This window comes from Adiantum capillus-veneris, chromosome 29, assembly GCF_014529385.1.
Source record: "Adiantum capillus-veneris isolate H3 chromosome 29, ASM1452938v2, whole genome shotgun sequence".
Lineage (NCBI taxonomy): Eukaryota > Viridiplantae > Streptophyta > Polypodiopsida > Polypodiales > Pteridaceae > Adiantum > Adiantum capillus-veneris.
In genome coordinates this window covers 114,792,676-114,811,907 of record NC_140959.1, presented here as the reverse complement: position 1 = coordinate 114,811,907, position 19,232 = coordinate 114,792,676, and the positions used below count along the sequence as shown (strand labels likewise).

Sequence of the window (19,232 nt, the reverse complement as noted above, 5' to 3'; positions counted from 1 at the left end):
ACTTGGTCGATATTGTGGCCGTGAAGAGTATTCAAATAAAAATTTGTATTTCATATACAATTTTTTGTATTGTGTGTGATTTTTATTTTTAAGTGTATTTGTCAAAATTTATCATATCTATACTCATATTCAAAAGAAAATTTTAATCATGTAGCAACTATATATTGAATTCTTTATCAATCATCGTTGATATATTGTGTGTAAAATGTGTCCATTTGCACATGAGGATATTGCCAGTATGCAGTCCTTTCAAATAGCACACATAATAATTTTTGTTTGCTCGAGCGTCATTTTCACATTGGATAATAAATAACAATATATCAAATATAGTTTCACGGCGCACCGACACTCTCCCACTAGTTCAGACAAACCCTAAAGGCTTCAAAAAACTATGTAAAGGCTTCAAAAAACTATGTAAGATTAGATTAATACGGGTTGATAGCCATTTTCACTTCGAAAATCTGTGTTTGATCGTACATATGTATTAAAAACAATTAACACTTAAGGAAACCACCCAAATCAAACAATACTAGTTAAAAATCCTAAACATTTCGCTAGACCATAAGATGTGAGTTCACATTTTGCGTATTAATACTTGGGTATATGCATGCTAAGGTGGTACACTAGCTACTTGATTTTTGGGGGCTAGGCACTTCATGTTACTACCTAAGTTTGTAAGTGGTGGAGGTCACTTGTAGTACCAAATTTGAGAACATGGGGGGTTTTTTTTTTCAATATATACCTATTAGTGTCTTTTTTAAAAAGTGAGTTTGAGTGGCTTGGGCCCCTTTGTAACAGCCGCGAGCGGGGGAATTATGATGCAGAGAGCTGGGGGCATGGAGCTACTGTCGCACAACAAACGAGCTCAGTCCTCTCCACAGCACGTCAAGGAGCAGGTGGGGAAAGAAAGAAAGGCACACAAGCAGCACAGGTCTCAGGAGCAAGAAGCTAGGCAGAAGGAGAGCAAGCCGGTGAGGAAGACACCACCCACGCGCGTCGTGCATGCTTCTCCAAACAAAAGAGTTGCATCCTCTACTTCTGAAGGGGAGGACCATGACACACGTAGGGTGAAGAAGAGAAGGCCAAATCCTACTCATGCAAGACCTGCTGTAGAGGAGAGGCTAGCTCGTCGTTCTCGATCAGACCAAAACGTCCGAACCCCCACTTCTCCTGCACCGATGTCTAGGTGGCAGCCTCCTCATGTCAACTTTGAGAGCAAGAACCAGTTTTGCATGACAAAAGCAGAGGCCCATGAGGTGTACAAGCTTAATTGTGTTGGACAGGATCCTAGGCTTCAGATGAAGACTGGTTGCAAGTGTTTACTGAGGTGCCAAAGAGAGGCAGCAAAGTCAAATGTAGGTTTGTTAAGAAGGAGTTCTGGAGAAAATTCTACTCCATGTTCACTTTGGTGTACCAAGAGCCTCCTAGGAACTATGGTATGGAGGTAACAAAGGCATTTGCCAGGGGTTTCCTCTATGAACATTTGAGAGGGGTTGTGAATTAGGTAGCTTTTGCTGAGAGCATTGTAGCCAATATGGAATCTAGCAAGCTGCAGCAGCTGAAGAAACAGAGATGGGCAGCGTTCCACTCCGCAAGTGCACTGCAGAGCTCGCGGCGCATGACCATGGTTACGAATGTAGATGATGGGGATGCCAACAAGGGTTCTGGCTTGCACAATGCGGCCAAATTTTCAAGGCTTGGAAATTTGTCTCTTCGTGAACTTGATGATGTTGGAATGGCTATGGCACTCAACCAAGCAAAGGCATTAACGCAGTACCATGAAGCGTGTAAAAGACGAGATGCCATACAAGCAAATGTGCATCGAAATGAGGGGGCAATGTCAATCATTAACAGTGTGACAACGCAGCTTGCTAAAGCCAAACATCGATTGGGGGAGCTGCAATCATCTACGGTGGACAGTGCTAATGTGGAAAGGGAGAAGGCACGGGTCTTCAAGCTCGAAATGACGCTAGAGACCTTGCAAGCTGAGGTGGAGGATGATGACTGCAGTGCAGAGTTACTTGAGATTACTAGGGAAATTGAGATGAATGAAGAAATTCTCCCCATACTGAATGCTCGTGTCGATTTTGTAAACGCCATGCGACGCAGAAAAAGCCCGGTTCATTTGCAGGTTCCACCCCCCAAAGTGCCACCACCTAATGCTGAGATATCGCAGGTGCCCGATAGCTGTAGTGCATGTGGCCTGCTCATGTACGACAAAGAGGCGTTGAGGATATTCATCATGCTTACCACATATATTGTTTTGCCAACCTTGTTGGCAGAGAGGGAAAATGCTTGGCTGCAAGTTGTGGTCGTCTCATCCCAGATAATATCAAGGAATTAATGTTTGTAGACAGCGGGGGCAACACATCTCCTGGATGCTTAAAGTTTGGTACGTAGGTCATTTTTCTCATTTACATATGGTATCTGTGAATGTGGCTGAGAATGTGCATTGTTATTACCATCTTCCTAGGTAACATATGGGTAGGCACCTAACATAGGGGTAGTTGTGTTTGTGGTAGAATTAGTCTACTACAAGTACAACTTCAGGCCTGTGCATACTTATAGGTGTCATATGACCATGATATCAAAGGTGGCTACCTATAATTGCATCTCCAGAAGTACTAGCTTCCAAAGTGGTGCTTACTGGGGCAGACATCTTATAGTGTGACATGAAGGGTAGCCACCTTGTTAGACAGTAGCTATGGTGCCTATTTCTTAATGGCTGGCAGTTTCCCTCCAAGAGAACTGTGGTACCTCTTGTACGTGTGGTAGCTATGTGGTTGGCTAGGTGGTACCATGTATAGGTGTTCTAAACTAGATATTAGCTAGGTAGGTCTTAGCTGACAAGGTGGTTGATGGCAAGGTGGCAGTTGTTTGGGTGGTAGATGGCTAGCTACTGACTAGCTACCACTAGCTACTTAGAGCCCTAGTCACAAATACTGACTTGCTAGCTGGTTGAGAAGTATGTGGCTAGGTGGCTAGTGACTATGTGGTAGCTTCTACAAAGGTGGTAGTACCTATGGTAGGTGGTGGTCCACCCCATCCAAGTCAGACCTGCCTAGTCACAAGTGCTGACTTGGTTTGATGGCTGAATAGTAGGTGGCGAGGTGGCTAGTGGCTTATGTGCTAACTAATCCAAAGGTGGTAGCTATGGTAGGGGGTGACTACCAGTTTATTGCCATGATCATGTGTCTTACATTCAATCTTTAGGCACCAATGTTGTATTGGCTAAATTGTAACTACTATGGTTTGAGCCACCCAGCACACTAGTGTTGTTACCCACTATTATTGTGGTAGCTACCAGTCTGGGGATAGCTACCTTTTTCATGCAATGGTATCTAACATGGTGGGACATAATCTTTAAGGTTATATCCATTGATGGTTAGCTTGTCATAACCTAAATTGCCTAATGCTTGTGCAGAATCTACCTCCAAGAAAAAAAGTGAGGCGTAGGTCCTTTCAACCAAATCAGATGACAGTTTTGGTAACCCTTTCTTCGGGGACATTCGTACAATATTTGTATGGTTTTGTCAATAAGTATTGCCTAAGCTTCCTATGTATTGATTAGATGCTGAAAAGGGTGATCTAAACACCGAAGTGATCTCCAAAGAGGTCAAAATGGGCGCTACGATCAGTGTTCTCTCCGATAAGGAAGAGAGACATTGCAATCTAGAAGGTAACAGCAGTTCCTTGGGTCCTTTGAAGCACTTGTTTAGTACAAAGTTTACTCATAATTCTTTTTTACAATGCACCTAGAGTTTATTTTTGGGATGTTTCAGGAACAGATGTACCTGATATAGAGCAAACCCAATTAATGGATGGTGATGTGCTCCCCATTGCGCATGAAATACTTGCGGAATTGCCACTTGTCAGGGAAGAAGTGAAGCTCTTCAAGAGCCAGTATCCTAGCAAACCTTTGACATCCATACCGGTGAACCAAGAGAAATCTCCCTCAAAAATCCCTAATATTGCAGAGGCTTTTGCAGCGGCAAGAAATGCAAAAAAATGCAAAGGGACTTCAAGTATAACTGGGTAGTCTCTGAGATGTTTGCATCAGTATGTCTTGATTAGGGTGTTTATTAATAGTTATTGCTCCTACAGGGGGGGCAAGGGGAGACCATAATGAAAGGTTGGATGCAGCCAAAGGGTCAGAGAGTGCTAAAGAGAAGGATTCTGTGGTTGTGGATGGGGACACCGGTGCAGTAAGCGGAGAAAACCTCAAAAAAGGTGCTGCAAACACACGGGCAGAAAGATGCCTGGCTTAGACTCTACCTAGTGTCCATGACTAATGCTTTATAGCCAACCCTTCTATGAGCCTTTTTGGTTGTACCATCCTTTTTGTATCAAACCACTATCCTTCTTTGTACCGCAATCCTTTCGTAATGTAACAATAGAACGTTTGGATCAACCTGGAGTTTCTCTTTCATTGTCAAAGTGTTTTTTTATGTGAATTGTGATGTGGTGCATGTGTCTTTTGATGCCTTGTCCACTGAGGTGAGATCCATTTTCTCAAAAAAAATAAAAATATTGCAACTTTCTGACTCTTGCGTTCTGTTTGTTTAGAGGAACTCAAACCCTTGGGCTACAAGAGGTGGAAATGGGTAATGCCCCAAGGATTGGAAGGGGTTTTGAAGATCTTGTCTACTTTACGACGCACAGGTTTTGCCAACACAGCAAAAACGCCAAAGGAGCTGCTCCTGCTGATACAATCTTTGGCTATTTTTCTTGGGAAGAAAGGCACCGACATGAAGAGTGGTTCAATGTCTAATGATGAATCACAGGATCCTACTGCCGGGGCATCCACGCATGTGCACCCAGCGGCCCCTCCAGACTTCGTCCCTATTGGTGATGCTCAGAAAGATTCCTCTCTGGGGCAAGATGTGCAGCCAGAGGCTCCAAAAGAAGTGCATTCGCCAGAGTTACAGCAAGATGTAAGTTCCTGTACAAAAAGTTGGAAGGATGTTGTAATGCCTTTCCCAATTAGCATTGTGCTGCTCCGCTGATGGAGGGTACGCCACCTCCAACCTGTCCTGCACAAAAAGTACTGGTGTTAGACATGAATGGGGTTCTCTTGAGAAGATACCCAAATCCAGAGATCCCTCCAAGAACCAAAGATTTTCTCTCTCAAAAAGTGTTCAAGGGAGGCAGTGACTGTGGCACCTTTTGCATAATCAGGCCAGATGTGCTTCAATTTCTTCATGAATGCGCAGACATCTTTCACCTTTGCATCTAGTCCAGCTGCACTAACATGAACATGAATATTACACTTAAGAGTTGCCTGAGCAGGATGCACCCCAAAATTTGGAAAGAGAAATTCTGCCAAACTGACTACGTCAAATTGCCTTTTAGACTTACTGATATCAGAGAGCTGCAAGGCGGCGAAGCAAAACCAGTTTTTGTAAAGGGATTACCGGAGCTCTTAAAAAGGAGACCAGATTGGAGGGGGTCATTGATTCTTATGGTGGACGATACACGATACAAAAATATTCTCAACAGTCTCATGAAGCGGTAATTCATTCAATTAATACCTAGACTTATTCACACACACATACTTTAAACTCGTTTCCTCGCTCAACACCTGGTTGGCTTGAAAATTCGGCGCCCCTTGCGGTATTTATTTTTTAGTTAGAAGTGGGAAATTACAATGGCTTTGAATACCAAGGTTCTTGACTTGTTCACACCTAGTCATCACCCGCTCTGGCTAAATTGAGGTTTAAGGATTCAAAGGAGATTTGGAATTTTGGTTGGATTATTGTTTGTTCATTGATGATGAGGCCTTGTGCCTCTAACCCTAAACCATCAGCTGAAGACTTCCTACCCACAACAACCTCCCAAGTGAAAGGAAGGTACCATTACAGAGCAAACACTTCTCTACCCACTGCAACCTCCAAAGTGAAAGGAAGGAACCATTACACGTACAAAAATAGAGAGCAGACGTCCTATTGTGAATTAGAGCCCAAGAACAACATAGCAGTATATCCTTGCACCATTTAATTTGGAAGAAACAAAGGATACTTTACTCATTGAATATACTAGAAATTCTAAGGTCCCTATGTATCAAAGGGAATGCTATTGTAAACAACCTCATATACATCGGGGGACATCATAAACAAGTTGTGGTTGATTCTCCCCATGGGAAACTTGATAGCTCTCACAAGGTGTGATAACATATAGACTTCGGGCTTCAAGTGCAAGAGCTTGTATTCATGTGGATTCCAGATCGCTGTTCATACCAAATTCCCTTGACCGCATAAGATCCTCGTAGGCAATAATTACCCCAAGAATCGGTAATTGGAGACTCGATGCATGACTTCTCTCCCGTGCACTTCAACAAATAGAAGTCCACAAGCTCTTCATTGTTTGCACTTGCAGCAACATCAAAGTTATCATCTACATGCAGAACATCTGTTAGGGCGTCATAATGTCCTTCATGGGCTGGATTTTCTGTTTCTTCCTCCGCCTCAAAGTCATCCGTGGGCTCGATCAAAACGTACTTCCAAGACCCCACATGCGCAGAATTGGAGCATCTCCTCTAGAGACAGTGCATACATGCACTACAAAAGCATGATAGTGTCCTACTTCTCAGAGCTCTCCCATTTGTCAGCGAATAACCAGATACGCAATGAATGCTCCGCACATTAGGAACAACCTTACAATCCCATGCCTGACTTCAATCGACCTCATCTAACTTGATCTCCCAAAACACCCGTGATACTAGCCTGGTCTTTGATGGATAAGAAGCCTCTACGCTTGTAGACATGGTCTCCCTCAAGAATGCTACAACTTCATGTGCACACTGGAGTTTTACTCCATTTTGCTTCAACTGCTCATGAGTGAGATGACGTTTGATGACAGCCCCTGCTCCATCATGCTTACCTTTTCCATGACCTGATCCTGAAAAATTCCATGTCATAAGAGCCCTTGTTAGAGTGACATACCTAGCAACAAAGTAAAAAGGCCTCCTGGCTTTGAATTGAGAGGCCGTGCCATTTGACCACACCCAATGTTCTTGGACTCCTATGCCAAGTTGTTGCAACCATTGGTGATGTAGCATTAAACAATGCTGCACAAAAAGAGTATCATGAGTCTTGTCATCTGATATGTAGAAGTGATAATATTTTTGGACCACTCCTGCAATGCGGATAAGGTGATGTGGAAAAATATTGTGACCTAATCAGAGTACCAATGCATTGTTTGAATCTCATTCTGCTCTTTGAATGTGTAGTTCTCTACAAAGTCCACTATGGACAATACCACCATTTCTGGAAAAACTAGAAGACACTCTTTGAATTGCTCAGCCTGCCATCTATACACAGAGTGATGTTGGATATAATTCTTCAAGTGATCCCTAAACAAAACCAGAAGATCTTTTCTGTTCATCTTCTTGAATGAAAGGACTTTCCTCTTCTTCTTTTTCCCGGCATGTGTTTGTCCAACTTTGACATCCTCGAATAGCTGGACTGTCACGATGCATCTTGTCTGTGATTCTTCCCTTGGGCATGCAGGTATTTTTTCTGGTCCACAAATAGAGCATTCTCCCATTAAACATTTTTTATTGTGATTGCTGGCACTTTCAGACTTCGAACATACAACAGATTCCCATAGTAATGTCATACTGTTGTAGGTTTGAGCACATGCATTGCACTTGTCAGTGGCCCCACAAATTTTACATTGGCAAGTACAGTTGACAGAATGCAAGCCAAGAGAACCTTTCCTTATCTGGTTTAAGGCATCTCTCAAAAAAGACATCTGGACATGTGTTATGCAGCAGCACATGTACCTATCCTTAAGTTTGCGGACAAAGTATGGCTTCAGTTTCTCAAAAGTTCGTTGCCCAATCTTCACAGTTGGATGGGCTCTTTGAAATTGAAGGAAGAATTCTACCTGTAAACATGAAAACCTTTGGACTTCGCATCCATATGAGCACGGTTTAAGTAGCAAGTTAAAAAAAAAATGTTGACCTATTTCTATTATGCACTTGATTGTACCTACCTATGGCCTAGTCAGCTTAAGTATATTTGATGGAAACCATGCACTTTGAAATACCTTCCCTAATACAGGAAGCTAGTAGGTTTCATGCAATCTATAGCCACCCGTCACCAGACTAGCCTCCTTGATGAGCTCTTTTTCAGGTTGCCACCACCTAGGGGGGTAGCTACCTGTATGATCTATTAGTGTACCAGTTTCATGCACCTACCACCACAGAGCACCCAACCAAAAATGAAGGTAGAGTGGTAGCTACCTGACTATAATCTTCAACTAATAGCAAGTTGAACCCTAGGGGATAGCTACCATGTATGGAAGGTAGCAAGGGATTGGTCACGCCCTACCTTGGGAGGCTGCAAACCAAATGGGTAGCTACCTAGATCATAATTGTGGTGCTCTCAAGAAAGACCGAAATCCATGTCATTGTAGCCACCTCGTGAGCACACCCCACCACAATAATGGGATAACTAACAAGAAAGGTACTTACAAAAGGTAGCTACCAAAGACATACTAGTCATGTGAAAAGGGAAAATAGCCACCTCTTGACCTGAATTGCTACATTGTGCTCAAACACCACCAGATGGGAAAATCTAGCTACCCCACCATCAATTTTTTTACTAAAACCCCACCAATTGGGAAAACCTAGCTACCAAACCAACAAATTTCTACTACAAGCAACACTATAACTACCATCCTGGATGCCTACTAGTAAGTAGCTACACTCAATATGTCTTATAGATTGGGTAGCCACCAAGACAATGACTTCTGAAGATACTAATGTATATAGTAGGTGGACATCCCAGGTTATAAGATGCATGTTGATTGACAGGGCATCATATCAGTGACTTCTTCCTTAAAATTGATAGCTACCACCCTTACCTCACACAATCTGGTGACTATGAAAACCATTCCTGTAGATATGCAGCAAGAACTAAGCTTGTATCAGCATTGATGGCCTTCCGCATATCACTCCAATGGTAGGACTCATGAAAACCACGGGGTGGCTACCACCATAGGGCTGATTACCGTATTTATCCCACCTAATCTTACAGCTAGGAAAAAACTTACAACACGCCAACAAGAAAGATAGGAATGAAGCTAATGTAATCTCAGGACGCTTTTCAAAGTGCAGAAAAACATCAGAATGCAAAAAACATTCACCTGGGGTTGCTCTAGAAGATGCACATGATGCTTTTGCCACAATTTTCTCTTGATTCATCTTCGGCACACATCCTTCTTGTTCGGAGAGACACGCATATTCTCTGTCTAGAAGGAGAGCACCAATTCCTTGACCTCATCAAAGATTTCATCCTTTGTGCGTGCCTGTCGCTCACATAAATGCAATAGCAAGGATTCATTTTTTAAGTTCTCTCTTGCTGCACAAAAGTTTCTACGGCGTGTCCCTAGAAGTTTTGAAGCTGCATAAATGTTTGGGGTCGGTGCTCTCATGGCCATCATGATAGTCACCCTCTTAAGAAACACTTCTTTCTTGCTCCTGGGTTTCTTGATGGTGAGTGTCCTTGAAACCCACCAACACTGGATTCTCTCGCGTCTCAATTTTGAGCCCACGCATGCAACCATCATTCAGCACATCCTTCATGATGGATTCCTTTGTCTTGTTGTCAAGGCCTCTTGTGTGATGTTTGAAACATGTGACAAGACGCTTTGTGATAGCTTGGCGTTTCACAATAATCGAACGAGATGGATATTGGTTCTAACTTTCCTTGAGCTTGCAACGATACTCTCTCTTTCTGCGAGCTTCATAACTTCTGGCAGCAAGCCTTCTACATTTTGCACACTCACAAATGCCGACATGGTTTGCACATGCTCCAAAACCTGAGGGAGCTTCAACACGTGTTGTTCCATCTATTATCCCTACTCCAAAACTTATCGATGCCCCAATCAATGCTTTTTCCATAGATGCATTCATGTTTCTTTCTCCAATAAACCCATTACCCAAGGGTGCTGGAACCAATGCTGATCCAATGCTTGAGGCTGCTCCGCTCGATGCACACAACTAAAATAATAGTATTATGAAGATGGAAAAATCATGAAAATTTGGTGCAATTTTAACAAAGAGTTCATAAATTGAATATAATGTCTCACATCCAAAAAGATTTTGGAACGATCTCAAGGACACAGTCAAGATTTGTAATGTATGTATTGTCAACCTCAATTAACAAAGTAATTCATGGTTTTAAACTCACAAATATCTCATAAATTTTAGCTCTTATAAAAATATTAGTAGTGTATAACTTCTTGAAAAAAATATTGTTATGAAAGTTTAATAAAAGTGTGTATATAAATTTTTGAATTAAGTTCATATAAGCTATTTGCAGACAAATAGAGAAACAATAGAGTATGAATCTTAGTGAAACATTGACTATTGTTTTGCGAAGATGTTATTCATTGGGGTAGACACTATTGAGGTTGTACAAAAGTAATATGCTATAATTGTTATGAATACTATAAATGTATCATTTTAATAAAAGTAACGATGGTTGATATCATGTATCATTTTAATCAAAGTGACATCTTCATTAAAGATCTCACTAGCACTATTTGGGAGAACATAGAGCGCAAATTGTGTGTCTAAGGCCAATACGAGTTTCTACTGCGCCTACAAAAATAATAGAATTTGACCCCCCCCCCCCCCCGAAAGATCATGTGGTGCTTGACAATATGAAAGTATGTTGCAGAGATTTGAAAGAAGCTCTTCCTTTCACTTGCAATATGGCAAAAATAGAGTTGTGGGATAAACAATGGGAGGAGCAAAAGATAAAGATGAAGTGGGTTAAAGCTCAAGACCAATCCACTTTACCCAAGCGACTCAAGATGTGCAAGGGGCCATGGGTGGTCGATCATATGACAGCGACATTGACACAATCATGCACACAACGTTGAATGCCAAGTGGGCACATTTGATCGACATTCCTCACAAAGCCATGGTAGAAGGTGAGAGGATTGGAGTAGGCTCTTTTGGTGTATGCACATTATACACTATTAAAAAAAAAATTCTTCTTTCCAGAGCATATCATGTATGTAGGAAAATGCTACAAGGGAGGGGCAAAAGCTAAACTTGATAGATTCTAAATAGAGAAAGGCATGTAAACACTCCACCCCTCCATTTTTAGATCACGATCTTCCCATACTACAATGGGGGCACCTTGGGAGACATGATGTGCCGTTTGCCATTCACGCTAGGAGCGTTCAAACACTACATGCACATGCCTCAATATGGCTGAAGGAATTTGTCACTAGTAAATCAACAATTATCAAAGATAGAGACTGCATGGCTCAAAGTAGTGATTGAGAAGATGCCAGCTATTTTATAAGCTCTGATTGATGGAGTTGGATCTTGTCACTTTGTTGATATAGCGCACACCGGCAATGTAATGCTAGATTTTACTCGTGCAAAATAAACCCCATAGTGGAATTATTGATTGGGGCATGATGCTTAGAACCCGAGTCAAGCATGCATCAAACAATTTTGTGCACCCTCCAGCTCAATCTGACTTTGTAATTTTGGAGGCAAAGGAAGCACGGGAATGTGAGCTTGCAAAGAGACAATGGATTTCTCTTGGATTGCTCCGAAAATATATGATCCACGTTGCTCATATGCATACTCAAAATCTAGCGACATTTATGCACTAGGTTTTCTATACGATATGTTAATAGAAATTTGGAGTGCAACTAGAAAAGTGTACTTCCCAAAAGAAGTATTTTACCACCCGGACCTATTCTATGAGAGCTATTCAATAAAAAGTGGTCACCTAGCTGCAATTAGAAGAAATGCATCTGATATTTTGCTATTCTTTAAAGAGCATTTAAAGACCGACCCTACTCATGTAGAGCGATCGCTCATTGAACTTACGTCGTCTTTTTATCTGGCTTGAACATTTTGTAAGTTGATATTGACTTGCCATTTGGGTATTTTATTTGATTTCAAGTCTATAATCGATCGTGATGTTGTGATTCACATCATTTGAAGTATATTTGGATCAATTGTCTTTAGTCAACTGTGATATTGTTGTTCACATCACTTTAAGTATATTTGGATCAATTGTCTTTAGTCAATGCCTTTGAGAGTAGTAAATCAAGAGTATAAATGTTTGTCAAGGATATTTAATATTTTTCTATGTGGAAATTGCAATTCTAAGATACTATGGTTGATGAAGAGAAGGCATGTGGTACACAAACTGTGCCAGCAGATCAACAACATTTGGATGTTAATGCTTTTCAACACATGAAATCTCTGGCGCACGGTATGTACACAACAAGCAAAGTACATAGCTCGTTGACTGTCAAAATGAGCAAATTCAAACCACGCGCAATGGAAAGATGTCAACAAAGAAGTGACAAAGGATATGATTAAAACAGCATGGTTATGTGGAGACGCGGAGATAAAGAAAGGACGGTGAAATTTTTTGAAGTGATTGCACCAAGAAATCAAAGATAACACTGAGAGGATCTACTTAGAGATTTTTGGCCATCCATTACACGATGCAGATTGTGTGCTATATTTTGCAAAAATGTTATATGTACATTTTGTCAATTGCAATAGTTGATAGTTGAGATGGAACTGATAGTTGAAGGTGTTGACCTAAATTTGAAAAAGAAGAAACATATTTTGATGACACAGCTGACAGAGAAAGATGCAAAAATGACACAACTGCTTGAAGTCGCCCAAACACCTCAAGCGTCGCAGACCTAAATGGAAAAAAGTATTCATCGCTTAAGCCAAGATGTCTAAAATTTGATACAATGAGTGTATCCTCCACATGTACAAGGGACACACATCAGTCACCTTGTTTTGCATCCAGAGTTAGTTTTTCTGTCACAATCATATGCATCTTTATCTTCTCAGTGTTCAGTATGCTACAAGAATTTTGACAAATGGAGTGGATACTATACATTGGCACGTGGCTATCATTATCACCTAGTGTGCTTAATTCGATTAATGCAAAACAATAGCCAATGTGGAGTCTATTTGCAAGACATTCCACAAGGAATATATTATATGTTTGGAATGACAAATGAGTATAAATTCAAGCAAACTTGCCAAGACACCCCTAGCGCAATTAGAAATAGCACACTCAGAACACAATAGTTGATAACAACAGACATTGTAATTTTGCTTCTAAGAAGCATTGTATATAATCAAGACATGTCGAATAAAAGCTCTTGAATTTCATAATTTTAATCTCGATTCTCCGCTCAAGCTATGTTGAATATGTGTAGTTATTGTCTTGTTTTGAGTTTGAGTATTGTTGGTTTCTTGTATCTGAACTTCCATATCTATTGTGAGGTTCTCTTTGATTTCGTCTACAGTTCATTGAGATATGCCAACATTGAACTCGCCACATAATTATCATGATTGATATTTAAGTTTGTCTGCTCTTGACATGCATCCATAACATATTTATGTACTCATGTCTCTCTCAAACGCTTTGCAATTGCAAGTGCCTGAGGATGATCACATGTGCGATAATTCTTTGCAAGGCTACCCAAAAAAATGATCCCTAATACATGGTGCCCCAACTGATTTTGTGGTGAAGCAAAATTTACATTGCCACACAATATATCGACCGCATATGTTGTGAGCAAACTCCCACTCTTTGCCAGGGGCTTTTTTTTCTTTTCCTTCTTCATACCACTTGTGCCGACATTTTTCTCCATTGCTTGAATTTAATGTTGAAGGCATAAGAACTAGATCTTTAGTTATAAAAATAGTTTTCTACTTTCCAATATATTTAAAAAACCTTCATTAAGAAAGAAATCAAATTTACACATTGTGCGATTTGAAATGCACTTTTGTCAATCCACATATTGACCATATATGTTGTTAGCAAATATACACATTGCAATGCACTCTCTACCTAGTATCATGCATACAATGACGCTATGAATTTATCAATGCAATTATAAATATGAGGATGGTTTGAAACCAATCAAGTACCTCCACTAGTGATGTATTCTCGAATGAGAGAACTAATAAAAGCTAGGAGTCGAGAATACAAACCTCACCTTGGAAATTCCATGCAAGGTTTGAAACAAGAAAACTACAAGAAAATATATACTCTATCATACAACACAATATACTTGCAACCAGCACAAGACGGGGAAAAAATCAATGGTCACAAAAAATAATTGATAATTGAGTCCGTCAGCTCCCTGTTAAGGTCCCCCAAAATGTCGATCTCAAGGAGTTCAAAACCAAAATAGAGGACGCATCCACATACCACAATGGAAATGACCTTTCCTAGTGGCAAGATTCTTAAAATATTGTCCATCTTTTTGTCGGATATACCTATTACCCATAGGCACCAATGTTTTGTCCCAATATACCTAATGAGCCGAAGGGAGTTCAAATCCCATGGCATGAGTGTTGATTTGTGGGCGTGAGCTATCATAATGTAGTTTGTCTTGAAACAGCTCGACAAAAAATCCTTTCTCGCTTTGTGGAGGCAACGCATTGCATTGTGAGACCATTTGAAATTAAGGTTGTTTTGATCGCAGATTTCACAAAAAACTCTAGGTATAGCCAAGGAAATATGTTTTTTGAGCTTTTTAAGCTCCAATAACACACTTTGATTCTGCTTGTATCTCTTGTTTCTCATGGTCGTGCATAAACGAGGTAGACTCTTTCCTAGAACACGTGATGTTGATGCTTGACTAGCATCATACTGAGCCCTGCTAGATGATCTTTCACCTTGGTAAACCTTCCTAGTAGTCCACTTCATATGAGCCATCGAAGAACGACTAACAATGTGGGAATCAAGGGGAGTGGAATGAAAACAACTCAAATGAGTGCCAAGATAGGTCAAATAGGATTGTGTGTGCTAAAAGAGAAAACAGATATTGAATAGCAAAAAGTGTTTGACAAGAGTGAGTGAGACATATTGTATAGAAGAAACACACATAATTGAGAGGGTGGTTGTTGTCATGATTATGCTCATAATTGCAGGTCATGGTGCATTGGGAAGTGCCCAACTGAATGCATGGATGATAGGTAGTAGGACATTGTGGGGCTATATGTACACACACACACACACACACACACACACATATATTATGTGTGTGTGTTGCAAGGTTGCGGTACAAAGCGAGGATACAGTGAGCAAAAAATGTACACATAGCTCCTCACATTGTGCTACGGCAGGTAGTCTCACTACAATGCAATGAGGCATAAGATGTTAAACATACCCATGGCCCCTTGTGATGCAGTTGGTATATGTGGCAGTCACACTACAATACGAGGTGCCATGAGTATGTTTCTGCACAATCTGACTATCTCTTACTTGTTCCTTGCTGTGTGACCTGTGCATAAGTTTGCGATAATTCCATTGATGTAGTTCCTCCAAGCTATTCGATTTGTCTACACCACCTCTGTGGTGAATGTGCCGTACAGCCTAGTGAACCAGGGCATGTGGTTGCATATAGTGTGCTGCATATAAGACCACCACAAACTTCATACGAAAACAAGTTTCCATAATATCAACAAATTACTAACTATACCATGTAATGAGTGATGTGTTGATTTGTCCACGTAGATATGAAAGACTTGTGGAAGGTCTTTGAAGCCTCTTCAAAATGTATACAATTAGCATCGCTCATGGTATTGAGCTCACAAAACTTGAATATTGCATGCAAGCTTTTCCACACATTTTCCTTTTGAGTCCTTGCTGCACCATTTTCTGCATTGTCAACCACTACATCGTGGAGATTTTTCCACCTATTGTATCTCAATGCTTTCCTTTCTTGTGCACTTTGGCTTTTACATTGTGTGCCACTTGTTGTGTCTTGACTTGGAGAAAGTTGGTGAGAAAACGCTTTTGGACATTCTCAAACTCTTTCCAAGTAGACTTCCCGATGCTTCCACCCCACACCTCCACTCCATAAAGAAGCACCGGTGTCACCAATGTGTCAAAGAGGTACTTTTTGAGAGCCCAAAACTTGATCTCTCCTGCATTGCACATGTTCTCAAATGCATAATAGGCCCTCTTTCCGGCTTCCAAGCGACGCATTGCACAATCCTTCCATTTATGATTGGATGGAACCTCAAGGCCAAGGTACTTGAAGTGATCTACCACTTCAAGTTTCTCATTGTTATATACAATGCATGGATTTTCATCATTGAGGGTCTTTACAAGCATAACCTTGGTTTTGGATCCATTCACCATCAGCCCGCTATGTAGGCAAAAGCGTTCCAAGACACTCATAAGCTTTTGTGCATCTTCTAAGGTATGTGCCAAGAGCACTACATCATCAGCATAAAGCAAAAGCATGATCACCGCATTTCCAATCTTAACCTCTTCTATGCCTTCTTGCTGCATAAAGTCAAGAACCATGCATTCCAATTCATCAATCAGTAGCCCAAAGAGGGTTGGGGAAAGTGGGCATCCTTGTTTGACACCAATAGTGCTTGCAAAAAATTCTGAAATTCCATCCCCCATACGTAATCGAGAGAGAGAGAGAGAGAGAGAGAGAGAGAGAGAGAGAGAGAGATGTATCGCGAGCCGGACCAGTGTTCAGGGAAAATGTGTCTCAACTTAATATCTTGTCGGTTTCAATTTCCAAAATGCCGGTTCACGGCAAGGGGAAAAGGAGAAATTCCACCCCATAATAGAGAAAAATTCTGCCCCATAATTTCTAAAATTTCCTCTTTGCAAATTCAATGAAAGGAATTTTGTATGTTTGGAAAAATTATTTTTCCCGAACATTGGTCAGCTATCAACAGGCGGGCTGAGCGCGGAGAGAGAGAGAGAGAGAGAGAGACAGAGAGAGAGAGAGAGAGAGAGAGAGAGAGAGAGAGAGAGAGAGAGAGAGAGAGAGAGAGAGACTCAGTGTAGCTTGCACCTGCGCGCTCGGAAAGAGAGAGAGGCGGCCGGCTGTTGACAGCTGAGCATCCGGAAAGTGCTCAGCTGAGCGCGGAGAGAGAGAGAGAGAGAGAGAGAGAGAGAGAGAGAGAGAGAGAGAGAGAGAGAGAGAGAGAGAGAGAGAGAGAGAGAGAGAGAGAGAGAGAGAGAGAGAGAGAGAGGACTTGTAGTGCTCGAAAAAAACCTAGGTTTAGTGTAGTCCCACCTACAAATTTTGAAATTTACCTCTAAATTTTTTATTTGAAGGTAAGAAAACCTTCAAATTTTGACAATTTACCTCTGATGTTTCACATATGTAGGTTTGCCAAGTTTTTGGAAAGAAGTTTTTTTCGAGCGCACTGGCGAGGAGGTCCTAGGTGGGGGGGGGTTGCCATTGCTGGAGATAGCCTTTTGCCTTTATGTCGCACAACAACTAAGGTTCATGGTGGCCAGTGCACAAAATCACGAATGCAAGTGCAGCTTGCCTTGAACGACCTGGAGAGAGAGAGAGAGAGAGAGAGAGAGAGAGAGAGAGAGAGAGAGAGAGAGAGAGAGAGAGAGAGAGAGAGAGAGAGAGAGAGAGAGAGAGAGAGAGAGAGGACTGCCAAGGAGGTCCCGGGGGGGGGGGGTTGCCGTTGCTAGAGATGGCCTTCTGTCTTTATGTCACACGACAACCAAGGTGCATGGCGGCCAGTGCACAAAATCTTTCTCTATGTGGGGAGATTAATTATACGGGAAGGCTTTCTTGGAGCTGTAAATCCCTACAGAGTAGCAAAATCCAATTTGGGAGGCTTTTAGGAGTAAGTTGGTGGCGAGTGCGATGGGGGTAAAGAGGGGCCATGCCGTCGTCGAAGGCGGCGCCGTTTTACTAGTGTACATAATAATTGGCTTTTTTTTCTCAGGCCTGGAGCTTTTTCACATGGAAATCTTGTCTAGGTAATATGTGAACACTTTTGTGAAGGCACAAGTGATTCTAACTTCATTTCGGGGTAAAATTGGGCCAAAACAACCTTCTCTCTAAACGTACAGAGACAGCTGAAGGTAAGAACACTTGATATTGAATAGAACTCGACCAAACTTCTTGACAGGTCTTTAAACACTTTGTTACAATTGTGGGAAGTTAAAAAGTGGGAAAAAGTTACAAAAATCACCACCTAAATAATAAGCGCGTTGAATATCTCGGAGGTCTGAAAAGAAAATTTTTGACTATAAGCATAGTGTAAGGAGGCTCCAATTCAAGTTTAGTAGTATTGGGACTTGTAACTTGTAAGATAAGCTCATATATCACTGAAACTAGACTGCAGACACAAAATTTGGCCTAGAAACTTCAAAATCAAACCAAACTTCATGAAACTTGATTTGTGGCTTGATTAGAGTGTATAGATCTAGTTCAAGTCAAAAAAGTTGAGAAACTCCTATTGACCCTAGAGATAATAAGCATGCTTAATATCTCCTATCCTAAAAATTAAACTTTTGCAAGTTTTTTCAAAGGGGGTTGGGTCTAGTGTAGCAATAAAGTGCTTGGAGTTTCAAGTAATTTGGACATCATTTGACTTGACTACCCCTGGATTTACAATTGAAACCGTTAGATACAGAAACTATTGGGGATTTAGACCAAATTGACCAAAAATTGAAATAACCACATTCAGGGCTTGTTGGACACACACTTGACCAATGTTTTTGGAGGGGATATGGAGAGAACAGTCGCTTCCAACTTTCAATCTTGCTTGCACACCTCCTTGTCCACCTCTCATCATCTCTTCCAATTTTCCAAGTACACTCACACACCTAAACTATGACAGCACACACACACACACACACACACACAAGCTTGATAAGGGGAGAGTGTAAGAGTGTAAGAGAGTGAAAGAGAAGATGCAAACATAATTAGGGCATAACATAGTATAGCATAAGAGTGTAAGAGAGTGTAAGAGAGTAAAAGAGAAGATGAGTGTAAGAGAGTGTAAGAGTGTAAGAGAGTGAAAGAGAAGATGCAAACATAATTAGGGCATAACACAGTATAGAATAAGAGAGATGGAAGGAAAAATATTGGGCATCCACACAAGAAAAGCCTAAAATCATAGCCCCAAACTTCATGGCACCCCTTCTTGTGGAGTTTGGTATTTAATTTATTATTTGAGTTTTTGGGTGCCAAAATTGCAGGGCCATCTTTTACAACTAGTCCACTTTAGTATTTGAGTGGAGCACATCACTTATTGCATGTCCACTAAGGGTGAGTTCTCACTAGAGCTATTTAAAGCAGCCATAGTGGCTTATTGAATAAAAAGTCTAAAATACTGTGCAAGGATAAAATGACCGAGATGATTATTATTTGTCATCGCCTCCTTCTCAATTCCTAGAATTCCAATCTACAAATCATCATCA

General features: G+C 41.1%; 2 pseudogenes; both read left to right on the top strand.

Annotated features, from left to right (window-relative positions):
* Window positions 1–836: 836 nt before the first annotated feature.
* Window positions 837–2,344, top strand: LOC147419799 (uncharacterized; annotated as a pseudogene).
* Window positions 2,345–3,817: 1,473 nt separating this feature from the next.
* On the top strand, window positions 3,818–5,515 carry LOC147419798 (uncharacterized; annotated as a pseudogene).
* The last annotated feature ends 13,717 nt before the right edge of the window (window positions 5,516–19,232 follow it).